This window comes from Botryllus schlosseri, chromosome 11, assembly GCF_051294905.1.
Source record: "Botryllus schlosseri isolate E-star chromosome 11, Bs_hap1, whole genome shotgun sequence".
Taxonomy (NCBI): Eukaryota; Metazoa; Chordata; class Ascidiacea; order Stolidobranchia; family Styelidae; genus Botryllus; species Botryllus schlosseri.
In genome coordinates, this window is record NC_137246.1 from 784720 (window position 1) to 801723 (window position 17004).

Below are 17004 nucleotides of genomic sequence, written 5' to 3' on the forward strand. Positions count from 1 at the left end.
GAAACATTGAAAATTTTGACATTTTTCGTTAATTTTCGACTTGCGTGGTAGAGAACAGACCTACAAATTGGGATCAACGATCGTTTCCTAAAACATCTTCGCGGCCCACCTGACATAGCTTCGCGGCCCACTGGTGGGTCGCGACTCACCGGCTGAGCAGCACTGCACTATACCATTGCTTCAATCGACATCCGCCAACATTGACAATGTGTGATTGTGAAGTCGAAGGAAAGAAGATAAGAATGGTGGAAAATTTAATTATTGTGAGGTAACCCTAACCAGGTCAAAAATACGGCTCGAAAGAACGATTGGGGTATTCTCGAATCCGAAACGATCATCGATTCCGCTGATTCTATCCCAGTAAAGAGATATGCATATCAGTTCAATATAGCTCCAATAAGTAATAATTTGTTATCCCCGTGAATTTTTATTACAATAATTCCTTCACTCTCTTGGAGCATTTAAATCTCGATTGGCAGTATACAGAACAGTATCCAAAACATAGGGCAGAAGACTATACAATGCACATGTTGTTGTTGTTGTTAGTATTGTACATATGGTGTTCGGCTACTATGGCCTTTTACACCAGGTCTCAAGAGTCTGGTAAATCCATTAACGTCACAACAGTCTGCCGGTGAGGATAACGAATTCAGCCACTGGTAGTAAAATCCGTGGATCTGATAACAGTTTTGTGAGCTGAAGCGGTATGCCTAGATTCGTCGCTGTCGTCTTCAAGTGATCGCGGTGGGTCGAGTAGCGTTCGCAATGAATTAAAAAGTGGTCGACCGTCTCGATCGTCGATGTCGCACGTATCGCATAAACCCGTGTCGTGACACCCGACTATGTGAAGGTGCCAGTGGAGTCTGCAGTGGCCCGTTTGCAATCTTATCAGAATTGATGAGATTTTTCGTGAGGATATGTTGCAGCTTGGCATGATTGTTTGCGAAGCAAATATTTCGCGATATTGCGAATAATCATCTGATTCCTTGAATTCATCATTCCATCTTTCCTCGCAGTGTTTGGCAATTTGCGATCGTACTTCGTTGATTGACAGCGAGATTTGTTCGACCTCACGCGCATGTTCGTGGAAACTGTTGTATATTTGTTGTCAAATTGGCACCGACTTCAGTTTTGTTGTGATGACCTTTCTGTGTTAATTATCATTCGCTGTACTGTACTGGCGTGGACTATAGTGATTGCAGACTGCCTGCGTATTTAGCGTACTGAGAACCGTTCTCCAGGGTGGCGAGAGAGCGCAGCGGTATAACCCGCGGCTGCAACACCAATGGGTTACGGGTTCGAGACCGACCGAGCACGACCTCAGAATTCCTATACCCACGTGTTGGAAGTTTATCAAGGCTCCTTCTCGCCATCTCATCCGCGTAAGCGGTGTCTTACATTAAGCCTAGAAGTGGGCCGTGCTGTAAGTAGGCAGTTACGGAATAAAAATGAAGAATATAGGCATGGTGTAAAATTACCGTAGTAGTCGACACACACCATGATTACCACAAAACCAACAAACAACCAAACCATTCTTCATTTATGTTGCTGTTGTCATAACTGTTGGTATTGCGAGCATCGTAATCGTCCAGCAGGTATTAGTTCATTTAAGCCGAAGTAATAAACTGCTTACGAATGTTGTTTCGTGCTCACGACAGAAACAACATCTCCGTAAAATAATGAAGGGTCCAAAACTTTTTCACGAGTATGCCTATTATCCGTGTCAAGAAAGACAGCATTCTTTTTTATATGGGTGCAATGATGAAATTTAAGTTTCCGAATCATTTCATTTGTTTGACGTCGCAAAAAGTGATACTTAAAAACTCGACTATGGATCTATTCACTCGGGTGCTAGATTTTGCCCAGTCCATATTGAGATTGCGTTGTACCGAAAAGGAGGAGCTACTAACCATAGGAGATCATTGTGCTTACCCGGTCAGTTGGTGAATCCCACGTTGTGCAAAACAAGAGGGGGTTTCAAATGTTGAATTACGAATTACGACGCTTCTTCTGAAATGAGGGTCATACGCCCACGAGTTTTCGCAAATGCGCAGCTTTGTATGTTTCACTGAAATTGCTCTCGTGATCTCACGTATTTCATTATAATACTCTTATGCCATCTCAAGAATACAAAATAAAGTGCATATTTAGAGTACTATATTCACGTTCCCTGTTTGCGTAAAGCTTCAGCTTGATTTTGAATCAAGTAATATTATTTTATAACTCAATCTGGTTGAAGCAACAAACGTCCTACCCACAGCTCTGCGAAGCAAACGCGTCCTTTAGAGGACAATGACTAGGCGACTAGGCTACGCATATGCCTATGTACCCGCTATCCATCGATACATGGGTAAACAGTCGGCATTGTTAAGGTAGCTAAGGTATTGAATACAGTTTCAGTGAACAATACTTCCTACATTTATCGGTAATGTTTTCATAACACTGTAGCCCATTTGACGACAGGGCTTGAGGGCTTGCGTTGTCGTCATTATATTGTATATCATTGGGCAAATCGTAAGTTCTTGAACAGTTTTTGCATCCTGGATGTTATGTCCCTATGAGCTACTTCCTATCATAATATGATCCATACCATTCCTCAATAGGAACAATAATGATTTCGCGATATGGACAAGATCTATGTATTAAGAACTTAGATGAGCAAGGCATTGTGTACATATTAATTGACGTATCGTAAAAGTTGCTATTGCACGCCGTTAATTGCAATCTGGGTAGGCCTACATGAGTCAGCAAGTCACAATAATAAAACATTATGTCATGCCGGTGTCTTCATTATGAGCATGACTTTTGTAACTAAATAACTACCAACCAACCGCACTCAAGCAACCACCATGTCAGTGCGAAAATAACCGCGTCATATTTGCAAATTAACGGAACCACCGTACCGCGTATGGCTGGATTTCCGGCAAGACTTTTTCATTTTTGGCCGGAGCCAGATCAGTCCTTCGTCCTGATACGGCCGGAGCCGGATCGGAGTCGGACCAGAGAATTTGTCAACTAAAAACCAATAGATGGAACATTGTCGCTGATCATTTTCAAATTTCGGAAGACGCCGCGGGCCGCATGAATTCCATTTCGAGATAAAATGGGCCACTAACAATCCAGTTTTAAAACTATGTCAGCACAACGGCTAACATGGGTGACGGGCATATAGTTATCACAAAAGAAATACCATTTTATTAAAGAAATACCAGTACAATAAACAACATTCTGATCAACACTTTCATTGTATTTGGAACTATGAGCTACGGACGATACCTGATAACTAGGGAGGTTTTTTTTTGACATTGTCAAAATTGTAGCGTTAGGTCAAAATTTGTCAAAAATTTTCATAAAGTCTAATTCTTTTTTGTCGTCTGTATTTCGTATATATCGTAGAATTTGCGCTGTCGGCGAACTTTTCATTTGGTATTTTACAGCTAGTAGCCTATTTTATAGGCCTACCGTTGTAAACGGATAATTGTCTGTTCATTGTGAATCATAAACGGTCAAATAAAACTAATAGGTGGTCATGGTGTTATGGTAAACGTACCTCAATATCCTAACAAAGACTTCTTGAGCTTCTCATCATTCTTATATTAAGAAGCGCATGATGAAAAATTGTGATGTTGACAACATTGTCAGAATGAAGCAACACGGTGTTTCACCAGCAGTGTACGCACAACTTGAGTGTTGTCAGCCAACTGCTGCTGTTGAACGTATTTTGCAAGCTTCTTAGTAAGGACATGCACTTGCTACCCAAGAATGTAGGAAAGTATCTCTCGTTGCACTACAAAATGTTTTATCGTTTCTACCATAATACATATTGTAACCACTGGAATTCTTCATAGGGCCAGATTTCGTTAAAATATTGGGTTTTCATGTAAAAATTTGCCTGTTTCTTATTTTTAACTAATTCAAATCGCGATAAATGAACGTAAAATGACAGTAACTTATGAAGAAATTTCTGCCGTAACCATCGAGCGTTAACCAAGAAACCAAATGCAGTGTTGGTCGAAATCATCAAGATGCCATAGCACATTTTGTCACTATCTCGATATGAATCACCGTCAACATCACCGGATACCGACTTTTGTTTCGCGATAGGCCCAGCGCACAAGACAACATCTATCCAAACAATATTGATTGGTAAACTCACTGCAGTGTTAGATGGCATCCTCGATATAACATTGGAAATATGGGCAAAGTTGGGTATCCGTAACATTAATCAAATTTCTAATAAACCAACAACCAATCAATGGAACTCCGACTCAACTCCCCTGTACTGAAGTAATGGTGAAGTGTGGGCGCTACCTGTCGCTATTGAGTCAGTTCTCAGGCGTGCCGCGAAAATCAGCTCGTCGGTCATGGTCTGCCCTATTTACCGGACGGTATGGATTTCAGCAAATGGGCATGTGCCTATTTGATGGATGTAATACTAATAACCAGATATGGTCACAGTAACGAAGTAGTACTACGAAGTCGTGAGTACAATAACGAAGTCGTTACTCGTTAGTCCGATCTCAGGCCGCGTCGGACCAAATACCTGATCAATGGCTTCCCCGCTTGGCGCTCAGCATCAGGAGCATGGAGGGGTGGCGCAACATTTAGAAAACCTTACAGAGCTATGTCTGCACCTTCCCTAGCCAGCAGAATATGCCCATCATGCGCTCATTGCATGCACATTGCAACAGGGCCGTAACTACCGCACCCCAAATCCCCCAATCTGTGGGGGCCGAGCTCGAAGGGGGCCCAAAATTAGTTCGCGAAGCTACATAAGTTATATAGTATTTGAAGGAGATTACCTGCAACCTCAAAATTTTCTTCGCGCTTCGCGCGATTTAATGCGCTTACATGTATAATTTTAATATGCTACCATCAGCGATCCCCCAAAAAATACGCCTATTTTTTTAAATAGGCATTTCAGCGTCGGTAATTACCACTCCACGAAAGCCCACACCAAAATTTCTGAAGGTTCGGCCAATATGCGACTTCGCGGAGTGTGTTACCAAATAAAACCTTGATCGAAAATAGCCACCGCATGTTGGCCGAAGTCATCAATTGCGAATTGTCCATTGTCCATAGGCGTGGAATAGTTCTGCGCTTGCTATATGAAGTCACCATATCCCCCGGTTCTACTAATATATATAATCACGAGGATTGAGAGATGAAAAATTAATAGCACCCCTCATCGTAACTTTGTATCACAAACAGCATGAGCGGTGCTTATGATTGATGATTGAATATGTTCCACATATTCTACGATCTTCTCTATACAGAGTACCCTTTTCTTCCGAGCTTAGCATACCCAGTACGCAAGATGATCCTCCCTGTAAGCCCCCGTAAACAAACCTGAAATATTACGAAACATGACGTGTATTGGATCATATACAATTATGATTATGGCTTGATGCTGATGCCGGCACGTTGGTTTAGCAAATATTTTGCTTGCTAACAAACTAACTAACTAACGTATTCTAAAGCGAACGTGACCTCAACCTCGAGAATAGGATAATTATGCTTGGCCTTGAGAGATCGGGGGATATCTCGGCCGATTAGCAGAATCAATACAAAGGCTCCGCGCCTAAAATGAGTTTGCACAGGTAATTACGTCGAGTGCTATGCATTTGATGTGGTCGACACGTTTATACTTTACTATTGTGTTCCTTATCAAGATGCAAATGATAGTCGCTGTGTTTATGATCAGATGCAATACTGGTTACATGATATGCGCATTGTTTCGATCGTAACTGTGCAATAATTAATCGAAGATATAATTCATTTGTTATTCAGACGTTTCATTGTGTTCAAGTTGATTTCACGGTCGAGGCGATAACGATCGTTTTGTTTAAACTTACGCAACACTCCTTGGAATAATTGCTGGAGGAAGTTCGTAAAATGGTTAGATTGGCGGTATACTTGGTTTCCTTGACAGCGCATTTGTAGATCAGCGACCAAGATACCGAGCTTATGGTGGCGTTTAGCCATATGATACAACGGACGATGACAGGAAGAGCTCCGAGGGTAAGTCTTGTAGGAGGTACCGATAAACATGCTCAACCAGAACTACTCACTATTCAAAATTCGCAACTAGAACTAGAACTACCCACTATTCATACTCAGCATCTAAAACTAGAACTACCCACTATTCATACTCAGCATCTAAAACTAGAACTAAAACTCGCAAATAAAACTAGAACTACTCAGTTTTCAAAACTAGCAACTAAAACTAGAACTACTCACTGTTCAAAATCGACAGCAAAAACTCTAACCAGAACTACTCACTTTTCAAAACTCGCAACTAGAACTAACGACCTTTAAAATGCGCAATTAAATAGCTAAAACGCATCTATAACTAGATTCAATTCAAAATTGCCAATGAGCTACACAATATTGGAGATGGAGTCGGCACATCAAGAGGGCGGGGTTTCGAGTTTGAAGTGGGAGGGGCTTCGACTAATAAAGCCCACCCCTGACTACGACACTATTAGTAGTGGTGACTCTGAGCTAGCAATGGAGAAGATCACAAAACAGAACGCCGGTATCACGATTCACGCCGAACGACGGAACGTGCCCTTTAGTAGTTCGGCAACTATTTTTTTTTAATGGACAAGTAGAACTAGAACTACTCAGTATTCCAAATTCGCAAGTAGAACTAGAACTACTCAAATATTAGTAGTTCGTTGACCGTCAATAAACTAGATTGGTAGCTTGTACCAGTCCTTCCACGGTCAATTTGCCTTTCTCATATATTCAGCTACACCGGATCTTCAGGTTAACATAGGCACACGCCTTCAATGATTCAATTTATGATGATGTACATGTAGGCTACAGCGTACACTGTAAACGAAAATCGTGTATTTTAGTGAATTCGTTTACCATAGCGAAAGTGGCAAATCAGACAATCCGCACTTTCTGATGTAAAATTTTACTTTCACGCCCATTCCAATATAGATAAAATCGACTCAAATACATCAAACAGCTATAAGGGTGATGTGATAAGGTTGCAATGGGCTCTGTCCACGTGCGCCACCTTTTTGCGCCGTAATCCTTGGGGTGCTGCGCGAAACAAGCTGTATTCAATCCTTGGACATATATATCTATCAGGAGTGTTTTTTGACTAGTTTTCACCCATTGTGCCGAAGAAAAATCTGGTACCGGACGGTACCGGTGGGTTTATTTACACCGTAATCCTTTGGTGTAAATCTGGTGCATATAGATCTAATTTATTTTCACTCAAATATAAATATGAGAGTACAGTGTACAAACCCTAGTTATCTGGTACGGGGAATCTGAAACAGAGTCTCGCGACCCAAATGTGTCGATGTCCAGACAACGCCCTCGTGATTTGCGAGGTGATTTTTAGTTTATCAGTCGATTTATCAACAGCGAAAAAAAACGAATGAAATGCTTTATTCGAGGTCTTGGTTTTCCCAACTCCGACTTTTCGTCGCATGTGCTTATTTACCAGCTATCGAAGCAGTTCGAGAAATTATATGCTTGTCCAAGTGACCTACTGTAAATATTTATGCAAATCTTCTTCCAAAATCACACGAAGATTCGCGGAACAGCCGATGTAGCGGCTCATAGTTTGGGGATCTCTGGCGTATATAGGCGGATGTGCAGCAATTCATCATAAGTTGGTTTTAAAATGATACATTTTCATGAACTAATCAAGTCGGGAAGCACTTCACCTTTGGTTCACATGTCTTCAATTGAAGGAGACATGGGCGGGTTTATCTTCGCATCCTCAAAGATCGCTGCTATCTTGCGCTTATGCGGTATGCAAAAAATCACCGATTCGTCAATATTAAACTTTATGACCGCTATCAATAGACTTTATTCATCCAATTTTGTGTGTCGTTATACGTGAAGATTGCTGATAATGCAGGATAACAGACACTGCGAAAGAATGTGTCTCCAGCTCGCAGAGGTCCGTGCACAGCCGCTTATGAACCAGCCAGTTCCTTACATGGCACTGCGTGATGGTTTTATGGCGTAAAACTCAAAATGTCACAATTTCATTCGTGTTCGTTTTGTAGCGCTTCAACCAATACATATTCGACAACCCGAACACTTAAGCCAGAGTTGGACAAGTAGAAAATTTTCAGCTTTCCAAATTAGATTGCAGTTATAATGATAATTACACTTTAAACAGTTTTTTTTTTTCAAATTACATTAGAATTAGGATTATTGAATTCGTGGAAACTTGGAATATAATAAGTCCAGTTCATTTCTAATAAAAGTTCAATCTCATAAACGTGAGCAAATGTCTGTACAGCAAGGTTGGCTCATTTCACACGCCATAGCTGTAAACAGTTCATCCGCAGCCTTTTCAGGAAACCCAGAAATTAGATTAGAATTAGAATTAGAGCAAAGCAGCTGTTCGTATATTAGATTACAATTATATAACAGGTTTTGTTGTAATTATCGTCGATCGCCCGGATGATTTCATTTCTCATTTTATAAGTCTACATTTTTGCTCCATTCATCTAGAACACAACGTGTGGATTGCAGGTTTAAATTCCTCCACGGCATCTTTATTAGCTATCTGCGTTATTGAGATAATCGTCTCATAATATATTCGCGGAACGATCGAAGTCAGCAAGGCAGTTTAAACACATCAAACAGAAAATGTTACTCCCTGCAACATATAGGTATTTTGTCTTCCAAACATGACTGCGCTACTGCATTCTTTGTATTTACGTGACTCTGTGGTCTTATTTTGGGTCGAAGATTCCTGGAAATGAAATGTTCTAGTAAGTCAGGATTGAGATATGCCGAATATGAATATCGTGCAAGGAGAGTATACCGCTTTTATGTGAATCTCTATCCATACACGTTTTAATGACCTAACCAGGTCACAAGTGTATTTCCCCGCCTTACTGTTATAGTTTAGACTCCCGATTTAAGTCTAGTCATTTTCAATCCACCACCGAGTCAAATCCTAGTCCAAGTTCTACTGTTCAATATTGTTCAGTGTGGATTCAAGTCATGTTCAACTCATTTACAACAGTGCTTGGATGAAACGAATCCATTACCTTCATAATATACTCATTTGTCTCGCTCTTATCCAGAGATGCTCAGTAAAGAAGTATTTCTACTTTGTCGAAACACTCAAGTAGGTTTTACTTCTTCTACTACTTCTATACTAAAACTACTTCACATGATTTCAGTTTTTTTCTATACAAGATAAAAGACAGTTTCTTGCTCGATTTGTCTCGAGTGAAGTGACTTGGTACAAGTCGAGTCAATACGCTAATTGACTCGAGTCAAGTCGTGCGACTTTCCATCATAAGAAAATGGCTTGTGTCAAGTTCAGTCACCGCAAAATTGCGACTCAATTCATTACAACCCTGTTCTTAGCTCTAATCGTGGTGTCACCTATATCATTTCTATTAGTCAGGCGGAGCGTGCTGTTATTTCTGGATGCAGCTATATACGTGCTATTGCAGTGTTCCTGAACCTTTATTCCAGTTAGGACCCCTAAATGTTGTGGGTTGGTGGACCCGTAAGCTCAAAATAAGTGAACAGTAAACTCTATTACTTGGACTCGGACTCGTGTCTCAGCACTATGAATCGGACCCGAACCGTTGCTCTCTGACCTGGGCTCGGACTTGACTCGGTGGTGAATTGAAAATGACTTGACTTGACTTGAGTCAAAACTATAAAAATCAAATTGACTTTTGACTCGCAACGTTGTGACTTGGTTATAACCCTGCCATGGAACCTATCTTAAGAACCCCTGCGCTCTAGAGTCTGTAGTATAGACGGCCGAATGAGTCCTTGTAACATTGTACTGATGGATCAGACAGGTGAGTCGTTATCGGCTACTCCACACGCCCACAAATTAACCAAGATAATAGTGGAAATCACTAGGAGTTTATGTATCTCATACACTGATAAAGAATGAGATAACATCTCTTCGTATCTTCTTATCGAAGACACTGTTGCTCGACCAAAAAACTTTTGTGAACATCAAAAGCGAAGGAACACTCTGCCAGAATTTGAGCTCCATGTACCAAGCGGTGGGGTGAAATTATGACAATTTGATAAGTAAGGATCTCATCTTGCTACCAAAAAGGCAAGGATCTTGAGTCTCCTGAATTGAACTTATCGAATCCAGCTCTAGTGCTGGAGCCGCCACCAAAAGTCTGAGGATTCAGTTGGAGATGCAACACTCGTGAATATGTGAATATGTTTTGCTTACATTTTGGCATGTGTATCGTGAATGTGTATTTTGTACACAACTTTATATCTAAATACGTTCTACCGGAGCACTGTTCTTACACAGATGCTCGTACGCTGCTTAGGCCTACCATAATGTCCTTGTTAGGCAGAATTTTTTCTCAAGAAAAGTGGATGGCCCAAATGTCCTCTTTTTCACATTTCGTTTTTTGGTTATATACTTTCAGCAGGACTTTTAAGCGAGACGTATTTATTTCCAAAATAGTACAGTAGCAAGACTATTATAGTTGGATCGATTTCGAGAATTTTGACAGTTGTATATAACTTCAATGATATTATAGGTAAATAATTTCACGATTTCGTTATAAATGATCACTCCTTACTGAGAAAATTTGACGGAGCCGCAAGGTATTCATGGGCCGAATCTATAAAAAAAATCAGGTTCGTTGTTTTTGTATGTGCTTTTGTAACGTTTGCCTGCAACTAACAAGAAAATGTAAAACATCATCCAACTCAAACGTAACAATTCTACTTTCGTTTTACTTGCCGACAATGAAATGTCCTCCTTTTGGGAGATGAAAATATGGTTGGCTTTACACTGCTGGATATAAATGACCTCCCTCCCCTGTATGAGTGATGCATTCGTGTTTGACAGTTTCTATACATCTGCTACGGTAGCCAGCTCTTTATCAATGTTTTGTCTTTGTATTCATACTGTTTTTAAATCCTTTCACATTTGAGTTCTGCCACAAGTTTACAAATATTGAGGTGTGTCGACGCCTAGTTTTTGTGACACATAATTTGCCCTCTTGCCCGCGGACTGGTGTCTTCTCTTCATCTACGCCAGGGGTCTCCAACACGCGGCCCGCGGGCCGCATGCGGCCCGCGAGGTCATATTTTGCGGCCCGCGAGCTGATTTGGAGAAATTTCGGAAGAACGCTTAGTAAAGCATTTTGAAATATTGAAATTGATTTAGGTTTAAACATATTGTTGTTGTTGTTCAAAGTAAGCCATTTTAAACTGTGCCCAATATCACTATTTCTCACTAGCTGATACTGCTTCGGAGATGGTAATATCATTCCACGGATGAGGAATTTGCTTATATGAATGGGAATATTGCCTTGACGTGCACTGCCAAGACTGAGATAGTTTTCCAGGAAGTGGGTGGCCAATCCAATATATTTCCACTAAACCGACAATTCTGATGGGAGGTCAAGCAATAACTGCATGCAACAAAGGGGACTAATAAGAATTGGCCCACCCAAGGATGCATCTCAGCATTAATACCTTCCCTTGGAAATCCAAGACACCCCCTGCATCAACTTTATCGGTGAATCTGATCACATGGGCCGAGAGAGGATAAATATTTGATAGTAATATGTGAAACTATACTAATATTTATTGGCGAAATTCACTCATGAACATGAAAAAAATTTTGCGCTTAGCGCGACTTCAGATTGAATCCCTGTGGCTCTTCATAACAGGACTACTCACGATTTCGATGCGCATAGTACGCCGATACAAGTAAATCGATTAGTCCGGAGTGTAGCCGCAATTGACATGGACAGTTTGACCTGGGTATTTGGCCCCAGTTAGTTCATTATGACTATGCAATGAAATGCGGCCGCAGGCTACACGAGTTATCGAAATGCGGCCGTGAACAGCAACAAGGTTGGTCACCCATGTTTTAGTTGCTACAGAGTGTTGTATCGTGCGCAGCTCATAGGTCAAAATAGAATGAAATTGACGTTCATGATATTTTTGTTGTATTTGTGTTAGTTCAATAAAATATTATTTCTTCTGTGGTGACTATGCCCATCGCCCATGTTAGAGAGCACAGCATTGTACTAACACAGAGTTATCAAACGTAATTTCAAACTGTGTTGCCTATTTTAATCTCGATATTGAAGACATGCGGCCCGCGGCCTCTGGGAATTTTGAAAAGTGGCCCGCGACCCATTTTGAGTTGGCGACCCCTGATCTACGCCATATTCCGCAAAATACCGACGCTTCATCCTGAATATCGCTGCAAAGAGTCCGCTTATGTTGACAAATCCATTTGATAATCTTCAGGTACTTGAATGCTGGTGCGATAGATGGTCCGCACCGTTTTCACGAGACAGAGCAGATGTGTTTATGGTCAGTGACGGTTATGCATCTACCAAATTATTTTTCAGGCACTAATTATAATTGAATATTGTTCAAGAGTCTGCTATCGAGGACAATTCTTTAATCTTGTGTCTAGATCAGTGGTTCTCAAACTGGGTGGGCGCGAAGCTGCGGTGAACTAAAAGATTTTCTCGCGCTCCGCGCGATTTACCTCCGATTCATAGCTACTGCTCTGTGTGTAAGTCCAAATTTCATATTTGAGAATTTTCTCATCAACTGTCATAAACTTCCATGCCATCAAATAACTATATTTTGTGATTGCTAGCATTCACGGTTTATTTTGTGATATGACCATAGGGTGTGCGCAAAAGTTTTCACTATCAGAAAAGGGGGGCGTGTCTAAGGAAGTTTGAGAACCACTGCTCTACATCTAGAAAGTGGATATTGAATCAATTTGTATCATTCTAGTATATACGCAGTCTAGACAATAGAGGGTATGCCCGATTATCACGAGTCCCAGACCTTTTTTTTTTCGTTGTATGATCCAAAAATATGATCGGAAGTTAACACTTGCTGACAACGAACTAATTATTGTATACCTTATTGCGATTTTGCTACTTTTCAAAATTAGGCAGTACTGCATACTTTTGAGTCAGCAATAACTTTTAGGAGCTACAGGAACACCTACAACACATCGTTTTTTATGAGACAGTATTATCGCACGCGATGTCTCTGCGACAGTACGAATGTGCACCATTTGTTAGCCTCATATCCTTTATATGTCCTTCATTCCCATATGCTCAGTGAGTTTTTGCAGCTTCTATTTCGATTAGGTTAACGTCGCTACTCACCTGTAGCCTGTCAGAGCGCTAACAGTGAAATCTACAGGAACACTTGGAGAGCACAGTATATGACATATTTTCTTCTAATGTATACAATTCAATAATATATTCGTATTATATATTATTCGATAAATTTAATATTCAATTATATACCGAGGTTCTGTACCTCCACGAGTATCTTTCCATACTGATGATATTCATCTACTTACAAGGCATCACCAGAAATACAATTTTCATGTTGAAGAGTAAACTCTTCTATTCATCGCGTGATCAAATTTTCAGTATTTTCCAACTAGCCAATAGTCTTGGCTAGTGACCACCAGGCACCATTACACGCTTCTGGTTGAGAGATAAGCACGGCCTAATCGTATGGTTGAATTCGCGTCGGTTTGAACCCGTGCTAATTAATAATTAGTTATGCAAGGATGAGAGCATTTAATCCGCTGGAATCGTTGTGAATGGTAGCTCATTGCAGCATAATCTAGTCAGGACTGTACCACAGATCGATATTTCACAGGGTATTCCACACCAAGGACGAAGGTTTATCTTACCATTCAAGTGCAGAATGCGTATAAACGGTCGCTTTCAATAGAAACTACCATATTATGAGAAACTCATGCAATGTTCTTGTTCTAAAATATTCAATATTCTAGCAATAACAAAGCCAGTCATGGGGTATTTGCACAACCTTCATCATACGATCACATCTATTTTATATCTTTGAAGTTCATATACACACTACAATGTACATTGCACATGTTTATGTTATTATGCGCTTCATTTAACACCTTTCCACGACCCAGACGAAAGCAAAAGGAATCGTATTGGCGGAATTTAGTTGATCACTCGGGAGTCTTTAGAACGAGAAACCTTACGTGATATTTAATTGTTAGCTTTGTCTTTAATCGGGACTTCGGGGCCAATTTAAGATATTTGCGAGAGCAATTGATAATATCTAATTGATATATATATATATATATATATTATCTGTTCTATCATTGCTGTATTTGGTGATAGAAGAGTATCACAACGTCGTTGATAAAAATAGATATTATAGCGGATGCTGTGGGATGGCATGATGGTTACACATTATGCCACGTCGCCTGAATACCGTGTCTAAATCCTGACTAATCTGCAGACGGTATACTTAGCTCAGGTACAACAGCTTTGCCGCGATTAATATGCCAGTTTTATCGATCATTTTAAAGCGCGATATCCATCAGAAAGCTTTAGTACCGCTACTTCGTGCGAATGATGGTGAAACAGGATCGCCCAGTCGTAAACATTTTGCAATAATGAGAATACGTTATGTAGAAGGCTTCTCGCGGATTAGGCTCGTGTGTCCTAATTATTCATGATGTATTGAAAACGGAACAAACATAGCGCATGTAGTTCATTTGATATTACTATTGAACACGGTCTACCGTGATCATGAATTTTGGCCGCATTTTCATTAAGGAGATCCATGCGTAGTCAGCGAGCTAAAGTTAACACAAATCAGATGACCTATATATCAGTGCAGTATAAATAGAGGCGATCTACTGTATGCACTGTGCGATGTGCAGTCCCTTGAGACTCTCAAAGGCGAAATATGATCTGGTTGGATTGAGGTTCTGACGCTTTCAAGCAGGTGGTATGCAGGGTAGTCTATGGAAGCAAGGTCACGGAATATTGCTGCTCTGGTCATAAATGGACGCGCGTCGATACTGATTTGATGAAGCGTGTTCGCAGTGCTGGGTTTCATCGCATTTTACTATCGAACCGGAAGATATATTTGGCGCGATCGTTGGCAACTCAATTTAAATATAGACTTCAAACATTATAGGTTTGCATATTTTCGCGGTAATTAGGTTTAGGGCTGGGCATAGTACTCCAATCCGACTCGAGTATCTATTTTCAAGATTCGAGTCGAGTAGTGACATATGATATTCGGGTTCATTTCAATCAACCAAAACTCTGTCAACAAAAGGAGTTCGTGTACCACCTAAAAATAGTACATTGAACACTCTCTCTTTCATGCTGGTGACGTCATATTTTGTGATACGATTGTTGATATACAATGTTCTTTCCAATTCTCTACTAGTTGCTGACGATTACCCCTGACGAGTGTCAGCCGAAAATATTCGGGTTCATTTCAATATGAATATACTATTTAATTGTATATTGAAGTTCTGTACCTCCAAGAAGCTCTTCACATATGATTGTAGTGAGTGAGAGAACGTTTGTGACTATAAGATTGCGAATAATGATCTATTTGTAATACCTTATATGTGTCCAGATGCAGTTTCTCTAGTTATTTCATGTTCAGGCATTGCGATGGCTATACAGCTGCTCAATTAGAAGATCTGAAGTTTTAGAAATGCGCCTTAAGCGGCGAATATAGTGATTTTTGGGTATAAAAGTTTCGTTGTAACACAGATTTCTCTATGCTCCCGAGGGCTACAGTTGGGATTTTGGCGTCAGATTGTATGACTACACGAGTTACATCAAACGTACCCATTGATTTATTCCTGGCTAAAGCCGTTTAAGCTAGATGCCAAATTTTTTGAATGTTGCCGGTTTTATCGGTATCGGCTCGAATATCCGATATTGGTCAGGATCTACTTATAATACGTTTTACGTGGTGCTCGACTCGAACCTTAATTATCGACTAACAATCGAATCAATCATATATTCCCTTTTTCTCAGCCCTTATTATGATTATGAGATTTTGAAATTCGACACCGACATATATGCTTTATTGATGGAATCGATCCACTGAGCAGCTTACTTCTGTCAATGCCTCGCCTAGATTTGTTTTGCAAGGGAACGGCTTATTTACCGAAACAATGCATAGCGATCATCGCGACTATTCCGAAAGTCAGTCATCCGCGCCGGTTCCGCGCTCCGTTTCACGGGGCCCGGTTGTACCTGTGTTGAATAAATTCTCCCCTAAAGTGCTTTTGCGCGGTTCTTACCTCATGGGTCACTAACTGGCTCGTATCGAATATCACAAATCCGAATTTCAGCTATTTAAAATATCCATTAGATTTGCGCGAGCAGACAAATCCGTATACGAGCGACTAAATCCGGTATTTTGCCGATTGACTTTTAGTTATCTGCCGCAGTTCAATTCAGTTTCATTAATACTAATTTCATCGAATAGCATATTTTCTATCAAAATAATTGTTGATATAAAATGTTCTTTTCAAATCTTTGCCATACTGAATATTACCATTAACGATGGTCAGCTGAAATATTCGGGTTCATTTTAATATGAATATAGTATTCAATTGTATATTGAAGTTATTTACCTACAATCAGTGTTGATAAACAATGTTCTTTGCAATTTTCTACTAATTTCTGACGATTACCCCTAACGAGGGTCAGGTCAGCCGTGCTGGATGCGTTTTTTCTTCATGTTGAGTAGTTGTAGTTCTAGTTCTAGTTTCGGGTTTTGAAAAGTGAGTATAGTTGTAGTTTTAGTTGTAAGTTTTCAAAAGTCAGTAGTTCTAGTTCTAGTTCTCGTTGCGGAGTTCAAATTCCAGTAGTTTTTGCAAAACTGTCCACATTCGTTGTTCGTCATACTCGATACAGCTGCAGTGATCGAACTTGGTGATCTCTTCTATATGCGTTTAACTGCATATAGCCCCGATATCTCGAGGCTGTGTCTATGGCTTTCGATCGGAATTCGTGTGGCGTACGTCAGGGAGGAAATCGAACCTTGATCACAGCTATCGCGCGGTGGTCGCGCGTGTCGAATAACGCGGGGTGGATATCACGTTTCCCGTAGATATGGAAAATTATCCAGAAAAAAAACACATTTGCGCTGCCGTCTCGGCAAACAGCACCTTTGAAATACGTTATCGAACTGGTATTACGAAAAACT